This window comes from Bombina bombina, chromosome 3, assembly GCF_027579735.1.
Source record: "Bombina bombina isolate aBomBom1 chromosome 3, aBomBom1.pri, whole genome shotgun sequence".
Lineage (NCBI taxonomy): Eukaryota > Metazoa > Chordata > Amphibia > Anura > Bombinatoridae > Bombina > Bombina bombina.
In genome coordinates, this window is record NC_069501.1 from 154,513,899 (window position 1) to 154,526,933 (window position 13,035).

Genomic DNA, 13,035 nt, shown 5'->3' on the forward strand with positions numbered 1-13,035 from the left:
ATGCCTCAGTGTGACCTCACATCAGATTCATAATCCATTTGTTTTTTTTTATAATAACTAAATGCCCTAGTGTGACCTCACATCAGATTCATAATCCATTTGTTTTTTTATAATCACTAAATGCCTCAGTGTGACCTCACATTAGATTCATAATCCATTTGTTTTTTTATAATAACTAAATGCCCTAGTGTGACCTCACATCAGATTCATAATCCATTTGTTTTTTTTATAATAACTAAATGCCTCAGTGTGACCTCACATCAGATTCATAAACCATTTGTTTTTTAATAATAACTAAATGCCTCAGTGTGACCTCACATCAGATTCATAATCCATTTGTTTTTTTTATAATAACTAAATGCCTCAGTGTGACCTCAGATCAGATTCATAGTCCATTTATTTTTTTATAATAACTAAATGCCCTAGTGTGACCTCACATCAGATTCATAATCCATTTGTTTTTTTATAATAACTAAATGCCTCAGTGTGACCTCACATCAGATTCATAATCCATTTGTTTTTTTTATACTAACTAAGTGCCTCAATGTGACCTCACATCAGATTCATAGTCCATTTGTTTTTTTATAATAACTAAATGCCCTAGTGTGACCTCAGATCAGATTCATAATCCATTTGTTTTTTTATAATAACTAAATGCCTCAGTGTGACCTCACATCAGATTCATAATCCATTTGTTTTTTTATAATAACTAAATGCCTCAGTGTGACCTCACATCAGATTCATAGTCCATTTGTTTTTTTATAATAACTAAATGCCCTAGTGTGACCTCACATCAGATTCATAGTCCATTTGTTTTTTATAATAACTAAATGCCCTAGTGTGACCTCACATCAGATTCATAGTCCATTTGGTTTTTTTTTAATAACTAAATGCCCTAGTGTGACCTCACATCAGATTCATAGTATATTTGTTTTTTTATAATAACTAAATGCCCTAGTGTGACCTCACATCAGATTCATAATCCATTTGTTTTTTTATAATAACTAAATGCCTCAGTGTGACCTCACATCAGATTCATAATCCATTTGTTTTTTTATAATAACTAAATGCCTCAGTGTGACCTCACATCAGATTCATAGTCCATTTGTTTTTTTATAATAACTAAATGCCCTAGTGTGACCTCACATCAGATTCATAATCCATTAGTTTTTTTATAATAACTAAATGTCTCAGTGTGACCTCAGATCAGATTAATAAACCATTTGTTTTTTTATAATAACTAAATGCCTCAGTGTGACCTCACATCAGATTCATAGTCCATTTGTTTTTTTATAATAACTAAATGCCCTAGTGTGACCTCAGATCAGATTCATAATCCATTTGTTTTTTTATAATAACTAAATGCCTCAGTGTGACCTCACATCAGATTCATAATCCATTTGTTTTTTTATAATAACTAAATGCCTCAGTGTGACCTCACATCAGATTCATAGTCCATTTGTTTTTTTATAATAACTAAATGCCCTAGTGTGACCTCACATCAGATTCATAATCCATTAGTTTTTTTATAATAACTAAATGTCTCAGTGTGACCTCAGATCAGATTAATAAACCATTTGTTTTTTTATAATAACTAAATGCCTCAGTGTGACCTCACATCAGATTCATAGTCCATTTGTTTTTTTATAATAACTAAATGCCCTAGTGTGACCTCACATCAGATTCATAGTCCATTTGTTTTTTTATAATAACTAAATGCCCTAGTGTGACCTCACATCAGATTCATAGTCCATTTATTTTTTTATAATAACTAAATGCCTAGTGTGACCTCACATCAGATTCATAGTATATTTGTTTTTTTATAATAACTAAATGCCCTAGTGTGACCTCACATCAGATTCATAATCCATTTGTTTTTTTATAATAACTAAATGCCTCAGTGTGACTTCACATCAGATTCATAATCCATTTGTTTTTTTATAATAACTAAATGCCTCAGTGTGACCTCACATCAGATTCATAATCCATTTGTTTTTTTATAATAACTAAATGCCTCAGTGTGACCTCACATCAGATTCATAATCCATTTGTTTTTTTATAATAACTAAATGCCTCAGTGTGACCTCACATCAGATTCATAATCCATTTGTTTTTTTATAATAACTAAATGCCTCAGTGTGACCTCACATCAGATTCATAGTCCATTTGTTTTTTTATACTAACTAAGTGCCTCAATGTGACCTCACATCAGATTCATAGTCCATTTGTTTTTTTATAATAACTAAATGCCCTAGTGTGACCTCAGATCAGATTCATAATCCATTTGTTTTTTTATAATAACTAAATGCCTCAGTGTGACCTCACATCAGATTCATAATCCATTTGTTTTTTTATAATAACTAAATGCCTCAGTGTGACCTCACATCAGATTCATAATCCATTAGTTTTTTTATAATAACTAAATGCCTCAGTGTGACCTCACATCAGATTCATAATCCATTTGTTTTTTTATAATAACTAAATGCCTCAGTGTGACCTCACATTAGATTCATAATCCATTTGTTTTTTTATAATAACTAAATGCCTCAGTGTGACCTCACATCAGATTCATAGTCCATTTGTTTTTTTATAATAACTAAATGCCCTAGTGTGACCTCACATCAGATTCATAGTCCATTTGTTTTTTATAATAACTAAATGCCCTAGTGTGACCTCACATCAGATTCATAGTCCATTTGTTTTTTTTTTAATAACTAAATGCCCTAGTGTGACCTCACATCAGATTCATAGTATATTTGTTTTTTTATAATAACTAAATGCCCTAGTGTGACCTCACATCAGATTCATAATCCATTTGTTTTTTTATAATAACTAAATGCCTCAGTGTGACCTCACATCAGATTCATAATCCATTTGTTTTTTTATAATAACTAAATGCCTCAGTGTGACCTCACATCAGATTCATAATCCATTTGTTTTTTTATAATAACTAAATGCCTCAGTGTGACCTCAGATCAGATGCACAGCCCATGCAGTTCCCCTTATAGCATCTACATGCCCAGCTGTGGCATCAGATAAGATGTACAGTTCATGCAGTCCCCTTCATACCAGTTAAATGCCTGAGTGTGACATAAGATCAGATGTGTGAGGCCTAAGCTGTATACTATAGTAAAAAATCCATTGACTCAATTCTTAATTTGAGACTATATGGTTTATATTGGTTGTGGGGAAATCACAATTCACAAAACAATCACAACTGTTATAAATTATTTTATCACAAAATAAAGCCGTGGAGGCCTATTTATCAAGCCGTCAACTGTGCTGCATTCGCCGGCACCAATACGCTCGCCTAACATCGCCTAACATCGCGGCCGCGGACCTGAATACGCTCTACTTTATCAAAAAAGCTGTCAAAAAGCTGCGCACCAAGTACTGGGCAATAAGCAGCAGACTGTTGTTAACTAACAGTCATCGATCTCGCTGCTATTTGGATTTTTACCAACTTTATTTATACCCTGTCACTAAACACTGCCACTATACTAAAATGTTTAACCCCTATCCCGCCGCAACTAAATAAAGTTATTAACCCCCATCCCGCTGCTCCCAGAGCCCACCCCAACTAAATAAATGTATTAACCCCTAAACATCTGGCCTCCCACATCACTACCACTTACTAAACCTATTAACCCCTAAACCGCCAGCCCCACATCGCCATAAACTAAATTAAGCTAAATTAAGCTATTAACCCCTAAGCCTAACAACCCGCTAACAGTACATTAAAATTACAACATCACTATCTTATAATAAATTTAAATTACCTGTAGAATTAAAATAAACTATATTAAACTATTAATTAACCTACCCTATTATACTAAAATGACATTAAACTATATTATACTATTAATTAATCTACCCTAACTATTATACTAAATTACATTAAACTAACAATTAAATTAACTATATTACATATTTAAAAACCTAACCCTACTCAAGTTATTAAAATCTACAATAAAGAATTACTAAGTTACAAAAAACTAACAACTAAGTTACACAAAATAAAAAACACTAAGTTACACAAAATAAAAAATAAATGATCAAATATTTAAACTAATTACACCTAATCTAATAGCCCTATCAAAATAAAAAAGCCCCCCAACCAAAATAAAAAACCCTAGCCTACAATAAACCACCAATTGCCCTTAAAAGGGTCTTCTGCAGGGCATTGCCCCAAAGAAATCAGCTCTTTTACCTGTAAAAAACATACAAATACCCCCCCAACAGTAAAACCCACCACCCACACAACCAACCCCCCAAATAAAATCCTATCTAAAAAACCTAAGCTCCCCATTGCCCTGAAAAGGGCATTTGTATGGGCATTGCCCTTAAAAGGGCATTTAGCTCTTTTTCCGCCCAAAGTCCCTAACCTAAAATTAAAACCCACCCAATAAACCCTTAAAAAAAACCTAACACTAACCCCCGAAGATCCACTTACAGTTTTTGAAGACCCGACATCCATCCTCAATGAAGCGGCAGAAGTCCTCAGCGAAGCCGGCAGAAGTCTTCATCCAAGTGGGCTGAAGTCTTCATCCAAGCCGGCAGAACTCTTCATCCAGACAGCATCTTCTATCTTCATCCATTGGGCATGGAGCGACTCCATCTTCAAGACATCTGGGCAGAGCATCCTCTTCTTCCGACGTCTTCTGAAGAATGAAGTTTCCCTTTAAATGACGTCATCCAAGATGGCGTCCCTTACATTCTGATTGGCTGATAGAATTCTATCAGCAAATCGGAATTAAGGTGGAAAAATTCCTATTGGCTGTTGCAATCAGCCAATATGATTGAGCTTTCATCCTATTGGCTGATCCAATCAGCCAATAGGATTGAGCTCGCATTCTTTTGGCTGATTGGATCAGCCAATAGGATGAAAGCTCAATCCTATTCGCTGATTGCAACAGCCAATAGGATTTTTTCCACCTTAATTCCGATTGGCTGATAGAATTCTATCAGCCAATCAGAATGTAAGGGACGCCATCTTGGATGACGTAATTTAAAGGGAAATTTCATTCTTCAGAAGACGTCGGAAGAAAAGGATGCTCCGCGCCAGATGTCTTGAAGATGGAGCCGCTCCGCACCGGATGGATGAAGATAGAAAATGCCGTCTGGATGAAGATAGAAGATGCCGTCTGGATGAAGACTTCGGCCTGCTTGGATGAAGACTTCTGCAAGCTTTGCTGAGGACTTCTGCTGCTTCATTGAGGATGGATGTCAGGTCTTCAAAAACTGTAAGTGGATCTTCGGGGGTTAGCGTTAGGTTTTTTTTAAGGGTTTATTGGGTGGGTTTAAATTTTAGGTTAGGGACTTTGGGCGGAAAAAGAGCTAAATGCCCTTTTAAGGGCAATGCCCATACAAATACCCTTTTCAGGGCAATGGGGAGCTTAGGTTTTTTAGATAGGTTTTTATTTGGAGGGTTTGGTTGCGTGGGTGGTGGACTTTACTGTTGGGGGGGTTGTATTTTATTTTACAGGTAAAAGAGCTGATTTCTTTCAGCCAATGCCCCGGAAAGGACCTTTTAAGGGCTATGGGCAGTTTAGTTTAGGCTAGGTTTTTTTTATTTTGGGGGGGCTTTTTTATTTTGATAGGGCTATTAGATTAGGTGTAATTAGTTAAAATATTTCATAATTTATTTTTTATTTTGTGTAACTTAGTGTTTTTTATTTTGTGTAACTTGGTAATATTTAATAGTAGATTTAAATAATTTGAGTAGGGTTAGGTGTTTAAATATGTAATATAGTTATTTTAATTGTTAGTTTAATGTAATTTTAGTATAATAGGGTAGGTTAATGAATAGTTTAATATAGTTTAATGTAATTTAATGTAATTTTAGTATAATAGGTAGGGTAGATTAATTAATAGTTTAATATAGTTTAATGTAATTTTAGTATAATAGTTAGGGTAGGTTAATTAATAGTTTGATATAGTTTATTTTAATTCTAAAGGTAAGTTTACATTTATTTTAAGATAGGGATGAGTTAATATTTAATGTAAAGTTAGCGGGTTGTTAGGTTTAGGGGTTAATAGCTTAATTTAGTTTATGGCGATGTGGGGAGCAGCGGGATAGGGGTTAATACATTTATTTAGTTGCGGTTGGGTCCAGGAGTGGCGGGATAGGGGTTAATATATTTATTTAGTTGCGGTGGGGTCCAGGAGAGGCCGTATAAGGGTTAATAACATTATGTAGGTAGCGACGATGTCAGGGCGGCAGATTAGGGGTGTTTAGACTTGGGGGTTTATGTTATGGTGTTAAGTGTAAACATAACTTTTATTCTAGCATAGAAATCAATGGGATATCGGGCAGCAGCGAACATTAGCTTTTGTTGCTTTCAGACTCCCATTGATTCCTATGGCATTCGCGGCCTCCAGGGTGGAGGATTGAAAACCAGGTACGCTGGGCTGGAATAGTGGCGAGTGTACCTGTTAGAAGTTTGATTACTTGAAAAAGATGTCACATAGTGCTGAATTTGCATTCGGAACATCTGTACTGGCGTAAGCATCGATCTGTGTCAGACTGAGCCCGGCGGATCGTATATTACATCACAAATTTCCACTTTGCCGGTCTGTAGGCTTTGATAAATAAGGCGAATCAGACTCGCCACAATTATGCTGCGGAATTCCAGCGTATTTGCGGTTGACAGCTTGATAAATAGACCTCCAGGCCTTCTTCAATAGACACAATCAGTAAAGCAAAATAAAGGCCTACATGTATTACACGTTGTATTTATTAGTATGGAAGCCTTTTCCCTTTTACTCAAATCACATTTCTTACTCTTAGAATTACTTTTATGCTTTAAAGTGTTTTATAGAGTATATTCACTATATAAACACAATGCACAATCTAGTGAATAGTTCCAAAATAGGTTTCTCCATCACTGTATTAAACTTTGACAATATTTTTAAGGTCTCTCCTCAATTATTGAATATTCTCCAATATTATGTTAGTCTAAGATGCAGTCACAGGTTTCTTGCACCTTGTTCAGCGCCTCATTTCCTCATGCCTTAGTTCACTTTTGGTGTTGTGTCATTCATGATGTGACTGTTTGCTCACATGCCTATCATGCAGTAATGAGCTCAGATGCCTTTTTGCTTGCTTTAATGTCTATTTATCTATGTTCAATTCAGCTTGATGACTGGTTACCAGCCTCTGTATTGTGATACCTTAATACTCTTCTGGATTTGTCTTATTCCTGACTGGTTACTAAACTCTGTTTGTTGATACTTTACTACAGCTGGATGTGATTGGCTTGTTCATTCTGGGTAGGTTTCAAGATTGCCTCTATTCTGACTATTTCTTATTACCCTGGTTCGATTTGTGATCTTGGCATGAATGACAGTGCTCTCTGTTCACCACCAGCTGTATATTAATGTACAGGTGGCCCTCGTTTTACAACGGTTCAATTTACACCGTTTCAGAATAACAACCTTTTTTTCCAGTCATGTGACTGCTACTGAAAAGCATTGAGAAGCAGTGCATTTATTAAAATAGCCAGTAGGTGGAGCTGTCAGCTTGTGTTTCAGCAAAGCCAAGCAAGCTGAAATTAATTAATTTAACCAGACCTGAGCTATCAAGCAGATTTCAAAGGAACAAGATATTCCTGTCTATAAATCAGTGCAGATTGGAATGCATAGAAAGAACTGTTTGCAGAAAAATGCAAGTAAAGTCTGTGTTGTGTGATTATTTTATCAGGTTTACAATGCTATTTAACAAATGTTTTTGTTCATTTAACTTAGTTTAATTATATATTCTGTGTTGTGTGATTATTTTATTAGGTTTATAATGCTGTTTAGCATTTAAAGTCTTCATTTCAAAGCTTTAAAAATAATGTATTAGGTGTTACTTATGCCAATTTTGAGAGGGGCCTGGAACCTATCTCCCTCACTTCCCATTGACTTACATTATAAACTGGGTTTCAATTTACAACGGTTTCAATTTACAACCATTCCTCCTGGAACCTAACCCCGGCGTAAACTGAGGGCTACCTGTATTCTACTGAACCTGTAGTTATATTACTTGGGCACATCAATATCTTGGATCACATCTAAGCATTAATTCACAGTGCTGTAATAGTGCATTCCAATAGCAATTCCATTGGCTGCTTGGACTGCTGACATTAACAGCTCTTCATAACTACTTGTAGGATATGGGATATTGCTCTGTGGTCTCTGGAAATATGTGGTCTCTTCGCAGCCATGACATAACCAGGAAAATCTCACTAGATGAAAAAGAAAAACTTTTATTCTAAAATCCAAACAAGTAGCTGTCTAGTTCAAATTGTAGCCACATATGCAAGCCAAAATCGCAAAATGAATAAATGGCAGAGTGGGCTCCATACTATGCCATTAATATATTAACACAGTTTTATTTATATCACAAAGTTAGCAGGAACCATACATAACTGCGTGTTATTTGACATGTGTACCAGTTTCTCTGAAATATATAAATGGCCAGTTCTGAATAATGTAGTAAAATAGTTAACAGCGCCAGAAAAAACATACAAGCTCACTAATTAGATCACCTAACAAGATTTAATGAGAGAAAGATACAATATAGAATAAATAGGAGTGCCTACAGCCTAAAGTATGATATCAGACAATGTATAAATTAAATACATTTATTACTTAAAAATAAAAACATAAGTATATATAACAATAGAGCAAATCCCAATACCAGGAAGGATAAATCCTAGGTAAGGGTATAACGAGTGTCCTAATAGAAAAGAGTTCCAATGAGTGTCCTAGTATGGAACAGTTCCAATACGTGTCCTGAAATATTAATGTGGTTTCCTTCAAATACTGAAGTGTTGATGTGTTAATGTAAGGAAATCCCAAATGAACAAAAAAATAAATCCAAGGTGATGGTAAAAAAAGAAGAAATATGTATATATATATATATATGTAAAATAAAATAAAAAATTAAAATTAAAAATTAGAATATAAATTGTGTGCACATAGGAAAAAAGCAATACACTGAGGGGCATATGTATCAAGCTCCATATGGAGCTTGATGCCCCGTGTTTCTGGCGAGCCTGCAGCCTCGCCAGAAAAAGGTGTTTATGAAGCAGCGGTCACAAAGACCGCTGCTCCATAACCTGTCCGCCTGCTCTGAGCAGGCGGACAGAGATCGCCGGAAATCAACCCGATCGGGTTGATTGACACCCCCCTGCTGGCGACCTCTTGTGAGCTGCTGGTGCAATGCTGAATACGGCGAGCGTATTGCTCGCCGTATTCAGCGAAGTCTGGCGGACCTGATCCGCACTGTTTTGGGGCCTGAGGCTCGAGTTTTCCCTTATTTGGTGAGCAAATCTTCATTTGGTACACTCATTTACAGGATATTGCACAATTTTGTTTATTATTTTCTTTTTAGGTTGTCACAAAGCAGACATTCAACTCCTTTATAGGACACTATACTCAAGTTTTTTTTATCTGTTTTTTGCTTTTTGCCTACGTGCACACGATTTATATTCTAATTTTTTTTAATTATTTTAATATATATATATATATATATATATATATATATTCTTCTTTTTTCTCATCACCTTGGATTTAATTTTTTGTTCATCAGGGATTTCCTTGCATTACCACATCAACACTTAGGTATTTGAAGGAAACCACATTAACATTTCAGGACATGTATTGGAACTGTTCCACACTTCTAGGACACTCACTGGAACTCTTTTCTATTAGGGAACTCATTATACCCTCACCTGGGATTTATCCTATCCTGGTATTTGCATTTGCTCTATTGTTATATATACTAATGTTTTTATTTTTAAGTAATAAATATATTTAATTTTTACATTGGGTCAATTTATTATAGTGCGAGCGGACATCATACGATGTAGCGTATCATGTCCGCTGCACATCGATAAATGCAGACAGCATACGGTGTCAGCATTTATCATTGCACCAGCAGTTCTTGGGAACTGCTGGTGCAATACCGCCCCCTGCAGATTCGCTAGCAGGGGGTGTCAATCAACCCGATCGTATTTGATCGGGTTAATTTCTGTCCGCCTCCTCAGAGCAGGCGGACAGGTTATGGAGCAGCGGTATTTAGACTGCTGCTTCATAACTTCTGTTTCCGGCAAGCCTGAAGGCTCGCCAAAACACGAGGCATCAAGCTCCGTACGGAACTTGATAAATTGACCCCATTGCCTGATATCATACTTTAGCCTGTAGGCACTCCTATTTATTTTATATTGTACAGTTCTGAATAATGGCCTCCATTTGATTAATATAGTAATGGAGCTTTTTCAAACAAGCTTCTCTAAGTATTATCATCAACCAGTTTTTTCCCCCTAAAGCATTAATGTACTGTATAGCCCAATACTGAAAGGGGTAATAATAATAATAATAATTTGCAATTTATATAGCGCTTTTCTCCCTTTGAGACTCAAAGCACTTTACAAATATACCAACATAAAGACATAAAAGTTAGGAGTTTCTGAAGGTCAGATAAGCGGACTGAATGCCTGATGGAAGAGGTGGGTCTTTTTTAAAAAAGTCCGTAAGGACGGTGCCTCTCTGATTGCGCATGATAAAGAGTTCCAGAAAGTAGGGGCAGCGTGGACGAATGCTCTGGAGCCTGAGTTTGTCCTTATTCTTGGCACCGAGAGGAGGAATGTGTTGGCTAACCTAAGTGAGCGGGATGGGATGTAGGGTATCAGGAGCTCTTTCAGGTACTGTGTGCTTGGGCTTTGAAGGCCAGCAGGCCAATTTTAAAATATGTTTGCAATTTAATTGGTAGCCAATGCAGGGAGTGGAGAACAGGTGTTATGTGGCAGGAGCGAGTTTGATTGGTCAGTAGTCTGGCTGCTGCATTTTGTACCGTCTGAAGGCGATGATGTTTTTTTTTGGGAGCCCCAAGTAGAGTGCATTTCAGTAATCTAGCCTAGAGGATACAAATGCATGGATTAATGTTGGCATATCACCCAATGGAATTAAGTGTTGTATCCTGGTTATGTTTTTCAAATGAAAGTAGGCAGATTTTATTACCGAGGAAATCTGCTGTTTAAAAGATAGTCCAGCATCAATCAGCACTCCGAGGTTTTGTACCTTTGCTGAACTAACGAATTCAGAGCCTCCAAGCTCCAGGCCAGTTGGGTGATTGAGGGATATTTTTGATGCTCGGGGTCCCCTCACCAACAGTAACTCTGTTTTGTCTGGGTTCACTTTGAGTCAGCTAGCATTCATCCATTCTATGAGGTCTGTTAAGCAACTGTTTATGCAGCATGCTGGGTCTGTAGTATCTGGAGCAAAGGAGAAGTAGAGTTGTGTGTTATCAGCGTAACAATGTTACCTTAGGCCATGTTGTTTAATGATGTCCCTCAATGGTAATAAGTATATTGCGAATAGCATGGAAGACAGGATGGATCCTTGTGGAACCCTGCAGGCCAGTTCTGTTGGTGCTGATGAGCTTGATCCTGATATTACTCTCTGTGATCTACCAGTGAGGAAATATGACTGTGCCTCCTAGACCACAGATGTGCTGCAAGCGCTCTATTAGAATCCTATGGTAAATGGTGTCAAATGCAGCTGAGAGATCCAGGAGGATTAGAATGGAGTTATCACCTTTGTCTCTTGCCATGAGGAGATCATTTAGTGCTGTAGTGGCACCTAAAGCCTGACTGGAAAGGATTGAATATTTTCAGGCGTGATAGATGGGCTTCCATTTGAGTTGCCACTACTTTTTCAATTATTTTCCCCAGAAATGGGAGGTTGGATAGTGGTCTGTAATTAGTCATGCAGTCTGGGTCTAATAAAGGTTTCTATAGGAGTGGTTTTACCACTGCTTCTTTTAGAGGATCTGGGTAGTCTCTTGTTTTTGTGAACACTGCACTATTTTTGTGAGTGCTGGGGTGAGTGTTTCAATGCATCCAGATATGAGCTGAGTAGGGTGCAACTTCTGTATGGTGTTTTTAACTCCTTTTATATTCACATTTGTAAAAGTGGACCATAAACTGGGGCAATCTGGCATTCCATTGTAGTGGTTCTGGTGTGTAACTGTTAGGCTTGCTGTGATAGCAGTTCGGATTGAGGAAATCTTGTCTCTGAAGAAGTTTGCAAATGCTTCACATTTTTCCTGAGAAAAGTTGGTGGGGCTAAGCATGCATGCTGGTTTGCAGAGCCTTTCTACTGTGCAAAACAGTTGCCTGGGTCTATTGTGGGAAAGTGCAATTTCACATGATAAAAATGAAGATTTTTTCGGAGTTATCTTGGATTGATATTTATTTAAATGTTTGGTAAGAGCGGCTTTATCCTCTGGATCATGTGTTCTGCGCTACTTTCTCTCGAGTTTACGTCCTGTTCTTTTCATTTCTCTGATGGAGCTATCAAACCACTATGCATTGTTGTGGGTTTTGACAGTGCGTATGCGAGTTGGTGCAATGCTTTCTAGGGCGTCTCTCATGGTTTTGTTGTAGAGTCGGACTAAGGAGCTGGGGTCTTCGCAGGTGCCCATTAGTTCACTTAGATCCATATGTGATGCTCCATCCAGTGGGTAGTAAACACACTGTTTTCTGTCACCCTGTTTTGACATCTTGTCCCATACAAATCACTCTCCTAAGAAGAGCAGATTGTGACTTATATCTTGTTCTTAAGATGTAGGTAGTAAAAAATAGTCTTCCCAAAAACCTTTTTTTTTTTTTTTTTTTGAAAGCTCTGATAAAATCATGAGGTCCTAAACATTCTAAAATCATGAGGTTTTCATGGCAGGCTTTTGAAGTCTACAATGTGCTCTTTCAGGATAAGAAAATCTATACTTTACAGACTTGAATTACAGGGAAAGGGGGTAAAATAAATAATAAAAATATATTGCAAAGCTGCTTTACTATACACAACTAAGCATTTTATTTTAGACAGTCCAATTACTTTACAGTTAAGAATATAGAGCTCTGATCAGTGCAATGGTACTTGGAAGTTATGTATAACCACCAAAACAAAAAATATATGGTTTTCTATACAGTGGGTGTTCTGTATTGTGTATGTCTTTGGGGGGTAGTTATCAAGCCGTCTACTTTTCTG